The sequence below is a fragment of the Melopsittacus undulatus genome, chromosome 8 (genome assembly GCF_012275295.1).
Source record: "Melopsittacus undulatus isolate bMelUnd1 chromosome 8, bMelUnd1.mat.Z, whole genome shotgun sequence".
In the NCBI taxonomy this organism is placed as follows: domain Eukaryota; kingdom Metazoa; phylum Chordata; class Aves; order Psittaciformes; family Psittaculidae; genus Melopsittacus; species Melopsittacus undulatus.
The window spans coordinates 14413672-14435286 of NC_047534.1; the positions used below are offsets into that span (position 1 = coordinate 14413672).

The 21615-nt window shown below is 41.0% G+C and overlaps 1 long non-coding RNA gene across 1 annotated transcript; it reads right to left on the minus strand.

Moving 5' to 3' along the window:
* Positions 1–2357: 2357 nt before the first annotated feature.
* On the minus strand, positions 2358–11490 carry LOC115946770 (uncharacterized). Its single transcript, XR_004080799.2, has 4 exons — positions 11059–11490; positions 8486–8577; positions 3126–3244; positions 2358–2556 (listed from the first exon to the last, which is right to left on the minus strand). It is a non-coding gene; the product is annotated as an uncharacterized lncRNA (long non-coding RNA).
* Positions 11491–21615: the final 10125 nt, after the last annotated feature.

Sequence of the window (21615 nt, forward strand, 5' to 3'; positions counted from 1 at the left end):
AGAAATGGCTAAAGTGCAGTGACAAATGAGAGGAGCACTGGTAGACCTGCGGGCTACATGACCTTACAAGGACACAGCACCAAGCTACCCATGATGCTGCATTAGGCTGAGGTTATGCAGGAGACAGCACTGGAAATACCAGATTTGGGTACAAGTGTGGAATGATGGGCACTAATGGGAAAAATGTAATTTGGAGTCATTTGGAAGGGAATTGGGATGGAAGAAAGTAGATACAAGAGCAATGAAAAGGAGACTTAAGGAGTAGAAAATGTGACATAAGATGTGCAAATCATCGGTTTAATGCAGTTTTGGTGTCTCTGCCAGGTATGGTCACTACCGCAGCCCAGATGAAAACACAGCTTGTGGTCATGCCCCTGCCATGTGTCATATTTGCTTCTGTGGTCATGAGCCATGGAAGATGCCCAGGGAGCAGCTGGCTTGGGCATCCTGTGACCCCCATTCCAGTGCCTTCTCCAGGCCTGGTGGCATCAGCATACCCACCACTGCTTCATGGCAGGTGAGTTATGTCTCCTTCCTGAAAAAGTCTTTATTGTAACTTTTGACTTGTTTCTTTAAAGAATTGCTGGCTTGACAGAAAGTACAATAAAATTAAAATTCAGGGTCTATCTCATTCATATTTGCTTGCAAATAACAAGCACTGTGGAAACACTATCCAAGCAGAACAGAGATTTATTTTCAAGCGCGTGAGCAGTTTAAGGTCATTTACTTAAAATTACCTTCAAGAAACAATGGTGATGCTTCTGCATTACTCCTTCCCTTTAATGCCACTCTGCATTTAATCCATCTTATTGTTCAATAGAAATAGCTTAGTCTTACGTCTAAGTAACTGATTGGGTTAGAGCCTGCATCTCAAACGCCATCCTGTTACCAGCAATGAATGCCATTTTTAGATCTCTCATTCCAAGGAAAGGTCAGTCACTCTTATAAACAATAGAAGGAGAAAATTGTCAGCCCAATGTTCACTTTATCCTTTCTCTGCATTTTAAAGGGGAAGAAGCAATCATCAGTGTTCTCAGGTAATTTATAGTATTTTAATATAGTTACACTGAATCAATAGAATCTGGCAATAAGTTTTTATTCTCCAGATGTGATTATACATTCGTGACAATGGCACAGTAGCATTGTGTAAGGACATCAGATAAGAAATACAGCTGGTTGAAATCTGAATTTCAAGTCCTTACAACAACATTTTTCAGAAGAATGAAACTTTCTCCAGAAAATAATAATAAAATCCCCACAAAGCTGTCAAGTATATTCAGCTTTGCCTTTATAATGATTTGTTGAGTTTATTGGGAAGTGTCCTTCAGGGCCTGGTATATTTGATCAGGAAAGACAAGCCCCCTCAGAAGGTACGCCCCCAAGATCTGGACCAGTATTTTTGGTTCCTCGCCTCTCCTCTATGGCCCTCTAGGCAGCTAACAGAGATTAGCCCTTCAGCCCAGCCAGCTAAGGTGTGGGGCCAAAGTGGGGCCATATGAATACCAACAGTGGGCATTGGTGGAAATTTGCTGTCAAATGTACTTTAAGATGCCCAAGCTTTTCAGGCAGTTGCAGGTGAGCTCGTGACTTGGCCAGTGGAAGATCTCAAGTACTTCCATAACCACTTGCTATCTACCTTTATTGACCCCTCCCCAGTCATGCTTACTAACTAACTTAGTCACTCTTCATTTGACATTTTAGCATTTACTTGGGGTTTTTTAACTTTTTGCCAGCATCCCCACAGGTTTTGGAGGTGATAATGATGCGCGGATAGACTCCACAACTTGTTAAAGTTGTAAAGTAGGTATGCTTTTATTCAGCGCTGAGGTGCATGGGGATAGCTCCTCCAAAGCATGCACCCCTTATGGTAGTTCTCCCTTTACATTTATTCTCTTAAGGTATACATAGACATGAGGTTGCTCAATTCGCCTATACATATTTAGTATCTATCCCCGCTTTGTATTATAATGAGCCGGAAGGTCCTTTGCACCTGCGCAGTGCCCCTTCTGGTCATGGGCAGGGGTCTTCAAGATGAAGTAAATGAGTCTTCCTCTTCTTAAACTTTACACCTTTTAACCTCCAGACATGGCCTTAGGCTTTGGTCGGGGCCCAGTCTGCTTCTCCCCTGCTTCTCAGTATGACCAAACACCTGTGCTTTTGTCATGATCTTAGGGCTTGGTCGCCCAGTCTGCCTCTCCCGGGCTTATCAGCAGGACCAATCATCTGCTTTTGTCAGTAGAACTAGCATATGCTTCTCGCGGTCCAGCAGTAATCAATGCCTTGGCAAGATGGCAATGGCAAGTACTTAGGACAGACAATACTTTTGTTTAAGCAAAGGAATTCCTTTAACCCCCTTGTACAATTTCTCTGTATTACCCCCTGTACATTGGTTACCCGTGTATCAATAATCTTCAAATTACCCAGTTCTTACCTCCTTACAGAAGAGGTAATGTGGAGCTGCATGGCCACTGGCAATGGAATATCACTGTGACATCTCGTCAGTCGTTTTTGTAGAGATTTTTGAGAGAAAGGGCAAGGGGAGGATTTGACGTCAGCCTTGTGAGACACAGAACAGAGTTCATTATTCATAATATCTATTCTATATGAGAAACAAGAAATAAAACCATCACAGCTGTATTTATGGTGGTGGCATACACCTTTTGTTACCTGAAACAAAAACATCCAAAAAAAATAACTTCGTAAGTCTGAAGACAGAGGAAGAAAAGTTCCATTTTGGGTAACTTGGAAATTATTTGTCAGGCTCAGGGCCAAAAATGGTGCAAAAAATAAGTGCAGACTGATGTGGGTGAAGTCTTATATAAAATGATTCTGGTTTTGCATGATGAAATCAAATAAGCGTATTACATTGTTATCACCGAAATGCAGCAAATGTCCCTGGAGCTCATTTGATGCCATCTGCTATGAAGGAAATGTCTCTCTTGTGTCTCCAGCCCAGGTGAGGTAAATCAACACTGAAAGAGACTCCTTTCTGGCACAGAGATGTCAGTTGAAAATACTGCCTGGATGAACTACACAAATCAGGCTTGTTTTCTGTGAACGCTATTGAAGACAGCAGTTGAGGACATCAGCTGGGCAGTGAGCAACCTTCACCAGGAATAGCTTACCTCATCACTTCAGTGTTTCATCACTTGTTAATAAGGTGCTTTTCCCCCTCTGGTCCTCATATAGAGCTCAGCCAGCACAGATGCAATTTCTTCATGTGTGCTATTCATGTAAATTACTCCTGAGAATGAACATGATTGTTAGAGAGAAGTTTTGAGCATTTGGGAGGATACATAAATTCTGGTCAAGCTCTGGCTCTTAAGTATTTCCCCTCTTGTTTCTACAGGATGTTCAGATTATTGTCTTTATCCTTTCCATTATATTTTTCAAAAATCTGGGGGTTTGGGGTTTTTTTTGTTTGTTTTGTTTGTTTCTTTGTTTGTTTGGGTTTTGGGGAGCTTTTTTATTTGTTGGGTTTGGGTTTTTGTTTAGTTGGTTTTAAATTCTCTAGATATAAATAGCCAGATTAGACATCTTAGTGTGCAGTGAGTTGTGATTCTGGCTCTATTTGAAACACTGGTATGTTCAGTATGAAAAAAATCTACAGTTTCAGCTATCATTTGGTAAATGAAGAGGTTAAGGAAAGAAACAACTCACACAGGATCCATGTTTACTTAAAATTGCCTTTTGTCTGGAGCTCAGGTTGGTAAATCACATGTGGGTGCAGTGTGTAGGGCTGACACCACCCCTTCTGTACCAGGAAAACCCGACCTGCTAATGCTGAGCAATCTGGGCAGTGACTCAGTGGCAAATCATAGCAGAATGGAGCTCTGGATAGACTCTACAAAGCAAATTTATTCAAAGCATTTCATATTGAAAAACCTGATTACCATTTACCATATGATGCCTTTCTATCATTTCTGGAGTATCAAAAGGGTTTATTGTAGATGAGATCAAATAAATACAGCAAAAACATGAAAGAAGAGCACAGTCATATCCTGATGCATAACTCTACAGACTATTGCCACCAGTTGAGAGTACATGCCAATATTTTTACTAACCCTCCTTACAAATCATAACTGAAGCAGGCAGGAAGAAAACAGCAACCTAGAAGAGGTGTTTAAGAAAGCCCTGGGAAAGGAAAAGAACAGAAAAGGAGAGCTGCTGAGCTGAATCAGCATGTGGACTGTAGCTGGAACAAAAGGATTCCTCAGTTCATGCCAAAAATACACACCAGTGCTGCTGCTTTTTTAAGCTTAACATTCCTAGGTGACTTTTCTTTCTTTCAAACAGTCTTGTGGGAAGCTGCATTGGTTCGAATATGGGTAGCTGTTGGAGCCATCACTTTCTCCTCATTTCAAGGGTTTACTTGGAGAAGAGCTTGTTCCTTGGTGAGCTGGGAGAACTGGTACCCTCTGAGGCTCTGTCCTTCCTCAAGAACACCATGGGGCTCTTCTCCAAGGGACTCCTTGCTTGTAAATAGTCCCTTTTTCTTGTCTCCCTTCTTAGCGCTAACAGGTCCTCAAAGCTCAACAAGATCAGCATCAGCTGAAGATCCCAGTTGCACAGTTATCTTTCATTAGGTGGGGTATAACCACAATGCTGTTATGTTTTAGATGACTCACTGTGCAACAATCAATACAATTAAAATGCCCCCAAAAAATCTCAAGTGACCAAAAGACTATTTTACTTGTAGCATAATTAGGCTGTAGGACTCATTATCACAGGGAGTCACTGAGCCCAGAAATTTAAGCAGCTTCAGAAAGGACTGAGCATACGTACCACTAAAAAGGGAAAACTAAAATCATCAAACTGAAGAAATGCGAAGAATCTTCTCAAGTTTCATGTTTAAATGAACATTTATGAATTAGGGACTTGAAAGAGGCTTGTCATGGGGGCTAAGATGACACCTACCCACCTCAACAGGATGGTGACTGTAGAGGAAGAAATGAGTCCACTATCCAAACTATGCTGCTGCTCTCAGCAAGCTCTATTTTTCATCTAGCAGAGAGTTCCTGGTATCAGTAAACCAAGGAAAAAAGGAGCAAAATGCAGGAAGTCTACATGTAAGACTAGTTATTTTTATGGTGTGGATAGGGAAGTAGAAATCTCTAAGTTCTCACTGAAGGAGGGTTGCACTTCAGTTTCCTACAGCCTTGGCTGGTTATTTAGTGAGGAAGCAGCCCCTGCTAATCCTCTTCTCCTGCACTGTGTGGTAATGACCTAGACAATATTTTTGCTGTTGTCAATATAATGCACAGCCAAATTCCTTTGTGCCTCCAGTAGACATCAAATCACCAATGGACAGCAAATTCCCATGCAGGACTAGCAGGACCTATCAGTACTGCTCACTGATTGTGAATCACAGTAAGTTTCCTTGAGAAAATCACTCAGGAGAAACTATTCTCTGATAATACATAGGTGACTCCATGCCACGCTTGTTTGTGTTTTTCTTGGCTGTGGTAAGCAGACCTTAGTTATAAAGCTGAAGCTAGCTCATTTTCTTCCAGCACTTCAAAGAACATCACCAATAACTATCTTTTAGAACCTGAACATGTTTGATATCTTGCTACACCTAAAGCGAATAGATCTAAGGAACCAGCAAGCTGAATAATGAAAACAATACAGTATACACACTAGCAAAAATCAAGGGGTCCTTTTATTCTTCAGCTAGAAAACCAGCTTTTGCATCTGAGCAAAGTAATAATTGTGACAATTGTGGCTTCAAAATGTATTTGCTTTTAACAAAACTAGGTTTTTAGTGGAATAACACTGTTCCCTGGAGACAGGTGCTGTTTGATGACATTCACATGAAGCATTCCCTCATTTAGGGGCATTTAATTACCTCAGGATTATGAAATAAAAAAATTAATATGCCCATATAGGAAAGTTGAGAGAAAATAATGTCGTTTACTCCACAGCTTTGCTGACTATGGGTCAGTAGCAAATTAGATTGGGCTTTAATTTTTTCCCATTGCAAAAAGGTTTCAATCAGTTACATCATGAGATGGTATTATTAATGCAATCACAGTTTAAAAGAAACCAGCCCTGAAGGGAAATGCCAAAATGAATTCTTCATATAGTAACAAAGGGAGCCAGAAGACTCCTTCACAACGAGTCACGTCTGCACTAAATACAACCCTGACGTTTCATAAGCTTCTAAATCAGCATGCTGTTAATATTGCAGTTTCTATTTGTATAATCTAAACTTGCTACAGGCTCCAAAGGCATTCAGAGCATCATGAAAAGAATGTATAGGATTTGTTATGACACCAAGTAACAAATATAAACTGGGAAAGTATAAAATAGTAAATTACTTCATAATGTATCCACCACTCAGGCATTTAGGTACTTTTCCATCTTAATTAAGAGGCAACAAACTGTAAAAGGCTTCAAGGAAACATTTAAGTTTTCTTAATCAAAGCATAAAATTAATCTGTGAACACATTACTGTATGGTAAACCAGTAATCTTTTCTGAAGAAAATATTGAGTGAAAGGGTCTAAAAAAAAAACAAAACAATTAAGGTTTTCTGTCTCTTTCTCTCCCCTGGAAAATGTGGGTTTTTTGAACCCAGTCCCACTTCTAATGGAGCAAGTGGGTAGGACATACCCCAGCAACGCCAGTTCTCCACCTGGTACAGATCCTGCCAGAGTCCCTTTTTTCCATTGCAGCACTTTCTAATTCTAATCAATTCCAAAGGCAGCAATGAAGTGATTACAGAAATAATAGGCAGCTGTGGAAAAGAGGCCTGTGAGAGTCATAGAGAGGACAACTGTCCATCTGCTGTCCTCAGGCAGATCTGGGTTCCTTGGGGTGTTGGGAGCCTTGAAAATGGCAGGGACATGTGCTTGCATTAGCCTGTGTTTAAAGCACTGTATCAGGTTTTGAAACTGCAAGATTAAGATTTATAGGCAAGGTGGTTTAGGTCATAGCAGAGGTTTCTAAAGTGTGTTTGTAGTCATCTATTTTCCTCCTCCTGCTCACTCTTGTTGAGCTGGACTCAAAGCATTAATGGAACAGGATTTCATCATCAAAGGATATGAAAATTCATATCAATAAAACTCTTTGAACAGCATTTATTCTTTAAATGTAAGATAAATAATCCATTATTACATAATAATAAAGCAATGACAGGATGGTGCATAAGCATTTTCCAGGCATTCATTTAGGATGCCATAGAGCTGCCTGATAATGTAAGGGACCTCATGAGCCTAGGAGTCCAGGGCCTCCTGCTCCAGGTTGATATTTCAGAAAAAGGAAGGTATTTGCTGTTTATCCATAGATTTATTATGAAAGTGCTTATGACTAGATTACAGAAATAATGAATTGGTTTTAAAATGACAAGGCTTCTGCTGACTTTAACTGAAAAAACTCCAGGTTTTGAGACACCGTTGCATGATCTGCAGAGCACAGGCTGAAAATACGTATGAAAGGATTACAAAGTATTTGTGTTTAATTTTAAAATGTGTGGAAAATCACATTAATACAAAGAGTCAGCAAAATGTATGTGTACCACCTGACTAAAAAAACTCAAGGTTTACTTACATTCCTGAGATTTTTCTAAACTAAAACCCCAGGTACAGGCACAAATTTCTTCACTGTGCAAAGGTTATGCTTCTTTTGTCAGTTCCTTTTCTGGTTTATTCAGGGTTTGAAACAGCTATCCCTGAGCATTTTTTCCCCATTTGTGACTCAACTCTTGTTCATACACAAAATACAAAGACATGATCATGTTAAATTATTTATTAGCTATATTTAACAAACACCAGCTGATCTACATACTTTGAATTGAGTCTGACCTGTTGTTTCTGAAAGACATGGCAATCTTCCCTCTTGGCTTCAGTCAATTCTGGACACTTATCATTTTGTGTCCAGTACTAATTCTTCTGTGCTAGGATGTGTCCCTATTTGGCATAGCTAAATGTGATAGATATTTGTTAAGTACTTCTTTGAAATAAAATATGACTTCTCTTCCCTTTAAAATTTATAAAGATTTTGAATGGCAGAGCTTCTAACTTGCTTTGCCTGATGAACCACTGAAAGAAATTAGAGCATAAATATATATGACATCCACATTATTAGCAAATACATTCATTAATAGAAGTGCTATCACAGTGAATACCAAATAAATTAACAATGACAGGGCAATAAATTAAAGTGTTTATACATTTCTTCCTCATAGCTTGCAAAGTCATGATAAATTCCTGACCTTTGATGTAAAACTTGATGATCACCAGTAAGTCAAATATGAGACTGTCAGTATTCAGTGCCACAACTGAGACCTTTTCACCCTGAAGATGTAACAGATAACTTTCTAAGAATTTCTTAGTGGACTAACATTCACTACCATCCATACTTCATGAAGGAATAATGTCAGTAGGAAATAAACTCATTTCCATTCTGGACAATTCCTAGTTTATTCTTGCCATCTCTATTGATGATATGTTTGCATGGTATAAGTTGTCTGTTTAGTAACTCACCACTTTCTCCTTGTTCTTGGGTAGTCCAAGCAATGGTATGGCACCAAAGCTCTCCTCTGGGCCCTTTGGGTCCTCAAGGGAGCTGAAGATGCCTAAACAAGGGATTTAGAGGTGAAAATAGGGACCAGTTTCCAGCTTTTATATATTTTATGTATCTAATCTTGTAGAGAAAAACAAACTGCATATCAGTCAGGTTGCAGACTTGGTCTTTTCTATTTTGTTGGTTGAACTTACTGTCTCACTCTGTATCAGTAAGGATTTATTCTTCCAAAGGAAGGGATCTCAGCCTTTTTCTGCTAGAAAATCCTGAACCAGAGGTGCTAACCCCTATTTAACAGTTTTGATAGTCTGAAAATAAGTTTGCTTCACTTCATTAGCTGCAACATACCATGAAAGAAGTCCACAGACAGAGTGAAAAGCAGAGCTTGGTCTGATTGACATTTCCGATATTTTAGACACAAACAAATGACAAAGCTAGGCTAAGGATAACCATAAGACCAGTGAAATATCTAGGTGCAGGAATAATTTCAGGTCAGATGTATGTTAATAAGAGAGGAAAAATTGGGCCATCTCTTACATTTTGGGCCAGCGTAATGGTTCTATAACAAAAACTTGGGTGCAAAACCATCATGACACTGTTGTGCTTATTCCTGTACAAGGACAAAAACCATCTTCAGAATAATATCCAGGTGCCTGGCAAGGAACGGAAAGCTCATTCTGAATTATGTACATGTGCCTTGTACTCCTATTTGCATATGTCTAACGCTGCCATCACCTATGTACAAAGTGCTGCATGAATCATCATCAGCACCTTTAGCAACAGCAGCAGCTGTGGGCTGCTGGAGCACAGAAACACTTGGGAGAGGGAGGACCCAGCTCACCCATCTTAATCACTCAACTATTAGGTCTCTAGCATAACTATAACTATGGAAATCACAACCTATTTTTCCCATTTTCTGGTCTTTGAGTTTGTTATGATTAGGCTAAATCATATATCCTCCTCTCTAGTCCCAAACAGCTTGCTAAAAGCCCTTAGCTTCAGTGTACCTGGTTGTGGCAGAAAAACCTGATGGTGATCATGGACATTCCTGGTGACATTTATCCTTGTACCTTTATTCTAGTGGTGTTGAACAGTCACACCTCAAGTGAGGTGTTTCCAGGGGGGTCAGACAGGGGAGGGAATGCACAGCAAAACCCCAGAGATTACAGGGAGCCTGCTGTAGAGTTCAGCTCTGCTGGTTGACAAGTGACCAGCCCGATGACAGGGGCTTTCAGTGCTGCCCTCGAGGTCTGAGCAGAGCAATGTAACAAGGTCACCCCAACATTCATCTCACACGCCACTTCAAGCAGCAGCAGGCAGAGGGCCCAGGCAGCAGGGCTGCGGGAGGCCTTCCTCTGCTCTAGATTGTGTGCGCTTGTTCTCATGCCATCCCATCATGCTGGGGGTGAGTCAGACCTCAGCTGCGCAGAGATAACTCACTCAGGTGGCAAAACCCCACATCAGCACGCAGGCAGTGCTGGGGACATTTGCTTTCCTCTCCCCCATGCTGCTTTGTCCCTTACCCCCCTTGTCTGTTCAGGCATTTGGACTGTATAATAGCAAGAGTTAAGCATCACTGTGATCTGTGTGCCAATACTGGCTCAGTGAACAGCTACGGAGTATGCTAGCACTAAGAAAACAAACTGCTATAGCACTGCTTGAAAAGACCAGCAGTGCCTAAGTCCTGCAGCTCAGGGCTTTGCCTTTTGCAGCTCCGAGGGACTGCAGCATGCATGGGTAGTATGAGGTACTGTGGAAAGGCAGTGAGAGATCACAGGAGCCCTGGCTGCTCCAAAGAAATGAGCTATGAAAGAACCCATCTATTGAATGTGTGAAAAACATGTTTTTTCCTATTAGTTAGCTGATTTTTATCTTTCTTTACATAAATGTTTGTAACTGCATAGATCCATCAGGTTGTACATGCTGGGCCATGAGGCTCTGTGCTGCTACAGGTACTTTTCTTGGTCACCAGCATGTCCTGAAGAAGCTTCTGGGCAGGACAGCTTTGCCTCTTCAATCCCCTTTTGGGGTGTAGGGTGAGTACAACAGAACTTTTGAAGTGAGGACACCTCTCTCCTCAGAGCAGAGAAGTTTATAGGCTCTAAAGGGTAACTCTGGCATCAATTCAAGCTTTATGTGCAGTTTTGGGTTGGTTTTTCCTTTTTCCCTAGCTAGCTGGCTTGGCCCAAGTAATAAAATGGTATGTGTTCAGTGACCTTGACCATCCAACCTGTTGTAATTCCTGCCTGAGAAGGACTGTAGATATAAGCAGTAGGTGATCTGCAGGTCTCCTGTAAATATTTAAAAGTGTTTGCCAAAGCCAGCCTAAACTTCCTAGGGTGGCTTTACGCTAATGCTTTCCTTTATCTCTTCACTTCAGATAAAATGTCAGCTCATGAGCTATAATAACAGCCTTTCCCTTTAGGTTTCTTCCCCCCCCCCCCTCCCGCAGTACTGAGCTAAAGAATTCCAGCACTCAATAGGAAATTTCTCACAGGAAACTTTCTATGATAGCTACAAATTCTCACAATACCTCTCCGGCACAGCGCCTGTAGCAAGGAACACTGCAGCCTTCCAGCAGCTCCTCTCTGTTTTGCGCTCCTGAACTGAACCTGATGATGGCAGAGTTGCTTAGCTCCAGGCCGGCTCACTGCAAAGCATCCCTTCCAGAACTGCTCACAGCTGAACTGATAACACTGATGCCATTTGAGCCCCCTCTCCTTTACAGCAGAGGCTCTCTAATCCACAGCAGCATTAGACGCTGAAAAAGGGGGGGATAAAGAATTAAAAAAGGGAGAGGGAAGAAAAAGTCCTTCACTCCAATGTCATTTCAGTAGACCAAGATCACGGTGAGGCCAGATGCTGGCTACAGCTCAGCTCAAGGGAGCAAAGGTCTCTGGAGGGCTGATTGCAACCGTTCAGGCTGCTCTAATCTCCACGGGCTGTTCACAAAAGGCAAAAGCACTTCTGGGGATATGTCCTGCATCAGGGCAGCCAAACCACAGTTCTCCCTCTGCAGCCTTTCTGTTCTCAGCACAGGGAGCTGGTTTCTGCCCTGGGCTTACCCCAGGCGCTGCAGAAGAGTGTTTTTAAAATAGGAAAGTACAGAAATAACATAAAATGTAACTGGTAAACAGTGATGCAGGTACAAAAAAGGGCCACATTTTTGAAAGGTATATAGCAGTAAGGAACTGCAGAGAATCTTCCCTCTGATGGCAAGAGCCTTGAAAGCCGGGTCCTGAAGCTGGGACACTGCATATCAGTCACTTATCCACATTCTGCTCATCAGCTCTGGATGACTATCTCTTGCCAGACCTCACTGTAGTTTTGCCATTTTCTCCAAAAGTTGATTTTTTTTGCATTGTTTAGAGTTTCATTTAATTTCCCTGTTAAATGACAGATTCTGCAGAGCCTAAATGAAGAGGGTCGCGGGATTTCCAGTAATGATTTCATAGATTTGCAATCGTTTGAGCAGAACAGGCAGGTGTAGATACTTAAATAAATTCCACTGACTTGCCATTGCAGTCCTCAGTCTCCATCAGAGTCTGTTTCACACTGTAGGGGGAGTCTCCGAAAAGCTTTGTGTGGGAGCCTCAGGAGTTCGGGATGTCTTTTTACAGCTAATAATCTTGCTTGATTCTGCTGAGAAAACATAAGATTCTCTGATAGCACTTCTACCTTATGATGTCCGTTTGCAAAATATCAATGGTAAATGATTTGGCAGAAAAAAACCCCATAATAATCAGTGATTATCAGAAGTTGTAAGTGGAGAGGGAAAGTCTTAGATGGTTTTTGTTATACATATAGACCCAAACTGTGTTCAGAAAATTAAAAATAAAAGCAAGCATAAACAGAAAAGCACTGAAGCACACGAACTACACCTGCTGGCCACACTGCATGACCACCCAAGGGCACAACTTACACAGACCTTCCCTCCCGACTTCAGAGGAAGCAGATGTGCTGGGAGTAATTTCACTGCACCAGTGAGAAAACTCCTGCAAATGTTTGATGTCCCCCCAGTCCAGAAAGCAGAAAAGGTCTCTCTAATAGGCAAGTGAGAAACCCCTGTGAGCTCCTGGTCCTGCCCTGAGGGAGGAAGCACTGCTGGGACGGCCCAGGTGCAGTCAGCCACATAGACTCTGCCTTGACCAGCTCACACAGCAGATGGAGCCCAGACAGTCCCTGTGCACAGGCTGGGTTTGCTGTGTGCCTTCTGCGTGCTGCACAGCCAGGCACGCTGTGGCCCCTCTGGCTGCAGGTAGCTATGAAGCCAGAGGAGGAGGAGGATGAGGAGAGGCTTTTCCAGTTCAGAAGCCTGGCTGGTGATTGCTCTCATTTGACAGCCCTACCCTTGACTCTAGTTCTTGTCAGGCAGCTACCCTCTCAGCCCCATTGCTTCAAGTACTTTCTGGACGAGTCTATGTGATGAACAATTGGAGACAAGGTAGACATTAAATCTGTTTTAGGGATGAAGATACTTCATGTGGACAGATACTTCATCTGTTCACATCTTAGAGCCAGCCCATGATCAAGTTACCTGCAGCCATGCTCTGTACAGAAAACCCTGTCTGTCCCCAGAGGGTATCTGGAGCATGAATTGCATCAAAAACTTGTGGTTTCAGGTGACTTCAGGCATTGCCTGATGTCTGAAGAGAAGAGGATGAGGAAGGTGGAGAAGGGCACTATTTTAACACCAGCACTGAGCTGCAGTATCATATCTTTGCTGGCAATGGAACAGCTCTTCTCTCCAAGCTCCATCTTATCACTTACCAGTTTGTGTGCTACACCTTACAGTGTGTTCCCTCCCAAGATATATGCTAGTATTTCTTGAGCAAGAGGCATCTCCTGCAGTATGTGAAGGGTCTCAAACAGGGGCCCAATGCCAAAAGCAGGAAGTGGCTAAAGAAAACAGTGGTTTCTGTAGCTAGAATCATTTGGGATCTGGAGCAGTTAGCATTTCTGGTTCTGCATTGCAAAGCATTCCTTAAAATCTTGGATCTCATTCCACTAAAAATATATAAATAGAAAAAACTATCTCCGACCTCAGCTTCAATTCTGGGGAAGCTACTGCTATTGCAATATACTGCTTGCTTGAATTGCAATTGAATCTGCACCTGTGCTCCCTTTGCTAAGCTGTGTACTCGGCTTTCCAACTTCCATGGATGATAAATTTGTGATAAAAAGTGAATTAACAGACCTTCCTAATTCTTAGTTTAAACTGAGCCCATCCACCCACCCACACATGCACACTGGACTTTAGACAGTGCTCCCAATTACTTATGTTTACCTTCCAGGTTGGAAACTCTTCTGGTATTCCCAACACTGGGTTGCAAACACTGCAAATAAATAATTAAAATCCCACTTAACTCCAGTGATGCACAGTTCAACCATGAATGACTGCAACTCATTTTGTAGAATATATTTCCCAGTCAGAAATTAAATTGACAGTGTAACCCCTCCATCCCCCAAAATCACTTGGCTAAAGTGGTAGTCAGCTGAAGAAGCAAAAAAGCACATGAGGATTAAAACAAATACTCAGCTCAAACAGAAGAGTAGCAGAACCATCAAGCTTTTCAATACACAGCTGATTCAGCAAAACCAATACACATTCAAATGAAGGCTGTTAGTGAAAGAGAAAATCAGACAGCTTAATCAATACAGTGTGGAACCTGTCCTGGTGCAGGCAAAGCAGCAGCTTAACAAGCCAAACAGAAAATGAAATGGAAACAAAATGAGTCTATTCCTACTGCTTTTGCTGGGACCTTGTGTCACAGGTTGGAGTAGTTGTCTCAGGAAGACAGCACATTTGTTTCAACTAAATCTACCCTTTACATCCCCTAGAGGTACACACGTAATATCTCACACTTTATGTGACATTAAGGTACTTTTCACTGTGAGGGATCCTGTCTGTGACAACAATTGAATGTCAGGGTCCAGTTGCAGAGAACCCCAGTGTTGCACCCTGTTTCAGTTTGTGATCCCAAAGTGAAATTAAGACACAAGTACTGTAACTGGACACTTTGTTACAAATTACAAAAAGACAGTTATAAAAAAGGGAAATTATTGTAATAAAGGGGATAGCGATAGGACAGACTGGAAAAAAGGATAGACAATGAAGCAAGGATTCGGGGTGCAGAGAGAGGGAGAGATAGTCACCACCGTGGATCCAGCAGTGTCCCGGGGATCCTGTTGTCATCATCGTCAGTGGTGGCAGTTCTTCAGGGTTTGTAGTCAGTTTTGGAGCAGAGTGTCCCCCAAGAGTCCGTCGGAGGTGGGTGCCCTCATGGAGGCGTCCTTCTGGAGTCCCCTTGAAAGTACACATTTTGGCAAGGTCTTACTCCCCCTTTTATAATGAGCTGGGGGGACTACCTATGTTCTTCATGTCACATATTCCTGTTCCTGGTGAACCAGTTTCCCTGGTCTTGCAGCCAGCTCTTCCAACTGCAGCAATTCTTGGGATAATGGACAGCAATTCTTCACACCAGTCCTCAAGGTAATGGACAGAAGAATCTTAGCTCTTTCCCACTCATCCCTCAGGCAGTGGAGGGTGGAGTCCCATTGAAGCTTCTCCTACCAATCTTTGAGACAATGAACAATGGAGTCAGCTTCAGATTAGTCTCTCACACCTTGCAAGTCCCAGTGAGAGCAGAGTTGTTGACTCATAGAATGGTTTGGTTGGAAGTGATCTTAAAACTCATCCAGTTCCAACCCACTGCCACAGGTTGCTCCAAGGCCTGTCCAACCTGGTCTTGAACACTGCCAGGGATGAGGCAGCCTCAGTTTCTCTGGGCAACCTGTGCCAGTGTCCAGGAAAGGTAATGCATGGAGATAGGCCACTGTCACATGCCTTCTTGGGACTAAACCTTGCAGTGTAGGTCTAGAGGAGATGAGAAAACAAAAGCTTCTACTTTTTAGCCCCTCAATCACACAGGTTACAGGAAGTGAGATATTTAATTCAAAATTGCAAGTTGATTATTTTCACCTAGATATATGTTGTTTTCTTATAGTACATGGATGTATTATTCTCTGTGAACTATGCAGAAGCAGATTTGATTCACAAAAATATTTTACTTCATTGAATGCTTTGAAAAATTGTGTGGCAACACAGTGCAGCAAAGAAACTGTTGGAGATCCATGTTCCCATACTCACAATCTCCTGACAAGAGGATGTACTCCTCAGCTGCCACAAAGGTTGGGCTGTCACAGTTGCACAGTATTGTTCCTTGTGCTAGCCTAGATATCGGACATCGTGTAAGGAAAGGAGGGCTTGCTTGGAGGTGCAGTGTTTGTCAGTACCTGTCTCCTTGAGATTTGAACACAGACAGAAGCTGCTGTTCCATCACCTTCCTGTCAGCACAGAAATCTGCTCAGAGAAACCTTCTCACAAGAACAAACCTTCTTCACAGAAAGGTAAACAGGAAAGCTGATTAAAGGACATGGCAGTGCACATTAAAATATTTGCTAAATGCAAATATATTGTCCCACTGTGCTGCCAGCTCCAGTTCTGACTCACATGAAATGTCACTTGGTTCCATATTGAATTTTGCGGTTAATAACCTCATTGCTTGCCTGCCAAATCTGCTCAGAAGAGAGGACACAGCAGTAATGCCAGACACTGACTTCTGTTTTCTCAGTCTTGTTTCTTCCCTTCTTCATTTCCATGTCATATTGAGGTAGTTATGATCTGCATAAAGCAGGCTCCAATACTGAGTATAACCTGGAAACCTACAAAACTTTAGACTTAATTTGCAGTGTTAAGGAAAAGCCTTTTTGAAGCTGATTAGACAAAGATCATATGCAAGATTTTGCCATGTTTTGCAAGTTTTCTCATCAGCACAACATTGCCATAGATGAAGAGGCTGGACATCATCACCCAGCAGCCTGTGAGCAATGGGCAGAAAAATCTTCCCAAGCAAAGGTAAAGTAAAGCTAATAGCTTGAACATGTAAGCGAGAAGAACTGCTTCCATGAGAAAAATGTCCACTCACATGAGACAGACATTCAGGACTAGTCAAACATAACAGTGTAAAAATACACAGAATGAGTACTGGCTTCTGTTGCTTGACTTCTGGTTGCAGTGTTTATAAGGATTAAAGAACATAAATTCCCACATGCTGACTGAAACTCCCTTACTCTTTTTGGATTACTCCTGTCTCAAGTGCTGGAGAGATGTTAAAAGAGAAACTTTTATTTTAAAGTGGGGGAGGGGGGAGGAAGGGGAATATTGGAAGCAAATCAACAGAAAAACAATGCTGCCTTTTCAATAACAAGGAGCTTGTGATTATTGTTCAAATCACGTTCATATTTGGAACTTTGTATTTAATCCAATAAAATATGTGGTTTCAAGCACCTAAAAAATCCCAATTTTTAAGGGGATTTAAATTCACTGCTTTGATTGGCTGGTGATATTATAACAAGATAATGGTAAAACTAAATAACTTCTATCATTCAGAGGTATGTATTTATTTGACTTCAGAGTTTAAAAGGCCATGTTTCTTACAGTATTTATCTAACCACCCACTTTTAATGTGTTTCTGAATCTAAGAAGGGCGCTTACCTTCGGCAGGACAGGGATATGGTTTCAACAGATCTGTTCAATATTAATACTGCACACTATGTTACCTCTATTTTGCATACACTACATTAAAAAACCAGTTAACATGTAATTTATGCACAAGAACATATCTGCATCCTTTCTGGATATGGGTTTACTAATCTTCCATTGTTTTTAATCTTCAAAGTGTTAAAACTGTTAATTAAATATATTGTCCATACATCTTTTTCAACAGACTTTTGCCAGTGTGTGTGAATTATGCATAAAACCCACAGTGAGATAGATGCATAAAAGTGTGGTTTAGCTAGATAGACATAAGCATTCAGCAAACTTTAATTAGTCACTAAATCACTCTGTATGTCTTTGTTGACTGACTGATGTTTTGAAAGTATTACTGGCTCTTCTTAAAATGTCTACCCCTGATATTTGTTATTTTAACAAATATTTGAGGCCATAATCTGGTGCTTAAATACACACTATTGTAATTCAGTGTTAATGGCAATGCTGAGATGACAGAACTTTTAAACTGGATACAGAGTTGTCAAATGCTAAAACAGCAAAATACTCATCTGTGACACACAGCATGTGGCAGAAACCTGAGAAAGTCATCAGCAGTTAAGAATAAGCAGAAAACCTGTGTTCCCTAAAAACTTTAATCTGACATGCAAACATGGATAATCTTGAAATGTACTTGACAGTTTGTGACTTGAGTCAACAGATTATAACATCAGAAGCATGCAGCATTACATTTTCAAACAACAAATTACAGCATAGCTCTTAATGCTGAACTTCGTGTGCAAACACGCTTCTTTTTCTATGTGCTATGTAAAGTCTTCATTAAAATACTACAGTTAATTACACTTTGAGCATTACAGAGTCAGATGTGTTTATTCAACTTTGATTTTTTTGTGCCCATCTCACATTTAAGAAATTTTGATGTGCTGTGCTTAAAATGATGGTGTTTATTAGATGCTTTACTAAAGTAGTTACAGAAACAGTTGTTCTGCCTATACAAATAAATCACCCAGAGCTGTAGCATATTTCCTAGCTCATGAAGTGTGTTATCTTATGTGATACCTTAGTTATCTACTCCAGTGATCTCTCAGGGCTAGAAAAGCTCCCTAAAGGGTCAGGAAACAACTAAACATTTTAAACCATTTCACTCCCCACATCTTGAATGCAGGTCAGGGATGGGGTCCCATTACAGCACACGCAAAACATTGGTGTCATTATCTGTTTGGGAAAGAACATTAGTATCACCTAACCTGGTTGCCCCTTGAGAAGCTGAGGAGCTGTTTCAGCTCTTCATTAAGATATTTTTAAGAAATAAGTTTCCTTATCTGACGTTTCACTTCACCATTAAATTTCAAGCCTCATCATAGCAGTACAAGTTATCCAAGGGTTAGGTAGTTTTATACACAGAATCAAAGCAAAGACAGATTTGGGAGATTTTAAAAGAAATCTGATTATAGAGTTTCCTGCCAAGAAGAGTCACTAGAACAACTTAGGAGCAGCTGCTTGTTCCAACCAAGATACTCAGTGCTCCAGTAAGAGCCTCTTCCCTGCTCTGTCTTTATACTCTCTGCTGGCTCTGAGCAGACACAGACACACAGCAAACTCTGTTGGCTAAGAGCCGATGGATGTCTTCACCTGATGAATGCAACAAATCAGTTTTGGTACCTTGATGCTGTGTTTCAGGTTCAATCCAGTCACACAATATCCCTCCTGCCTTGCAGCGAACAATGCAAAACAGATACAGATCTGCACAACACATCGCTCCCCATTTAGGAAGATGTTTCACTATTATTTAATCCTGTATCAATTGGGCCTACCCCAGTGTTACTTAATAATTTAATTGAAGACTTTCCAGCATGAGAAGGAAGTGTTCTGCCTCCCACCATGCACTTCTTAGCAAACACAGATTAGAAATGCAATCCCTACTTGTGCGAGGCTGAAAACAGATGACTGAACTAAGCATCCCTGAAACAGCAGTCCCACAGCGGCCAACATCAAGACCATCCCTGGGAGATGGTGCAAGAAACTCAATTACTGATGTTTACAATCATGTTGGGTGGTGCCCAGCCTTTGGTGAAGATGTTTGCTCTAAGGCAGGAAAAGAGACAGGAGTGCTGCAGTGTGCCAGGAGCCACCACATCTTCCTGCGTTCCTTACAATGGTTTGTGTGGGTTAACAGGGAAGTCTAGTCACATACTAAAGCTTTTACCACTGTTCTGGGAGCATAAAAACATCTTAAAATGAGTGGATATCACTGTTCCACCAATTTAAAACCATCTTTGACTGTCAGAATGGTATAAAGAAGTTTTAGTGTAAATAAGAGTGTGGCAGTAATCTGATCTTGTATCCTTAGGGGGGCTGATTCTCTTCTCATTTACATCAGTTTTATTTTCATATAACTCTATTAGCTTCAGTATTCACTTTTGCATGAGTGACAGCAGAATTATGCCCAGCATAATCACACATGAAATGTAAAAATCCAACTTGATTGATTTTTAAGTATTAGCCACAAATGTTAGAAGCCAAAGCTGAATCTCGGGGAAGTAGTCTCCCAGTCTGCTCTGATTCTTTTTTTCCCCTCCATATCCAAACTGGACATGCCCCTGAGTTACTGAAAGTAGTATGAAGAAGGAGCCAATAAAAAGTAGTTAAGACAGCCTAGCTTCTACTCAGATTTAGTGTTCAAATAAAACTGGATTTGAAGAGACAGCTTAGGAAATTGTATATTCGCTGTGGAGTTCTGCCTTGTTCTAAATGAGAACGAATAATGTCAGCACACTCTAACAGTGTCTTGGTAGGGAAAGGAGTTGGAAATGGTTGTTCGGCTTTTCAAATGGTAAAACTCTCATGGAACATTTTGCCCATCTCTAGTTGCTGTTGGTTAGTTTGAGATTTTACAGCTCTGTATATGATGAAGACAGATCAGGAAAGGGCAAACTTTGGGAGAACACCCCTCCAAGCTATTATTCGTGACAGCAAAAGAAGCAGCTAGTGGTTAGGAATAAGGAAGTTAGCCACAGCCACATTTTGGTACTGCTGCTGGGAATAAAAGGGGACCAGGAACCATGGTGTACCACCCAAGGTGGGGCTCTGAACTCCCTCCTCAGCTCCCAGCTTTGTGCATGCCAGTCTCAGTCTAAAGCAGCACAAGCAGCAATTTCTCATGAGCTATTTATTGTCTCTTTTACTTAAAGTTTTAGGAAACGGGTAAATCTAGATAAAATTGACTAAAATGCCACAGAAATAACCTTGCACTAGTGACTGCAGTAATGGCATATTGTTTTTAATCAATTTTTTGTTTGTTTGTTTTTTTTCCCTTGCTTTCAAAAACCTGCCCTGCTAAATGAAGGATTAACAGATGAACCGTGGTGTGGTTTCAGATTTGAGTGCTCAATACACTTAAGCAACAAGTGTTATGTTTTCAAAGGTGTCAGGAAGAAGCAGGGAATACAAAAGAAGAATGGAGGAAAGCAGCAAGAAGAGGCAGAAAAGAAGATGGGAAAAGAGGCTGGCCAAAAAGAAGGCACAGAATGGAAACTTCAGAATATTAAATTGTATTGGCACACACTGTTGTCTTCTGCAAAGCAACAGATATTTCTGTGATGAGTGCAGAATCCCAGTGACTCACCTAATGGGAATGACGAAATCCTTATCCCCTCCGCCTATCTGAGCAGTTCTTTCCAGCTCCCATTTGTATTCCTTGTAAGTGCAATCACTGGACATCTCTGAAGTGTTACAAATTACATGGCACTTCTTAAATCAATCCATTAGGATATCAGCATTTTCCTTGCCAAGGCAGTAACAAGCAGCCTCTAGCTCTCTTAGTGAAATTTGCCTTATAACTGCCTTGTACCACTTAATAATAGAGCTATTTGACAATTTGTCATGAGCTTTTTATAACAAAAACCCAGCTAAATTTGTGTTTAATTAAACAATTTTCTTGATAGCTCAGGTGGGGGGGTTGGATGCAGAACATTTCATTTCAGTTTTTGTCACTTTCAATTTACATTCAATTTTCCCATTTTAATCATAATTTCTAAAATCAAATGTAGCCAAAATTAATTATTAAACCCCATGATTGATTACAAACTTCAGAAATCCCTATATCTATTTTATGGGGTATTGTAAATAATTCAGAGTGAATCAATTTTTTGTTTAAGAGTATAAATTGAAATTTAAATTAATAAAGACATTTAAGTATTTTTTCTCTCAGACACACAGTCTTTATGTGCATATATATGTAATAAGAGATATGGGAGGTAGGAAATATGTAGTTGTTTCAGAAGGAGTAGAAAAGCACATCTGTGTTTGGTGAACTCCTCAAACATCTTGGCATTTCATTCTTTAGCTTGCCTCTTCTTCCCTGCCAATATCTTCTTTTTTGTTTTTGAGAACAGCAACAAAAATAGAATTACTCTAAAAACATCTAGCTATTTTTAATGTTTTATTAATATTTACCAACTCTAGTCCTGTCTTTCTGCCACGTGATGTGTCAAGATTGCTCTGCTTACCCTTGCTAGC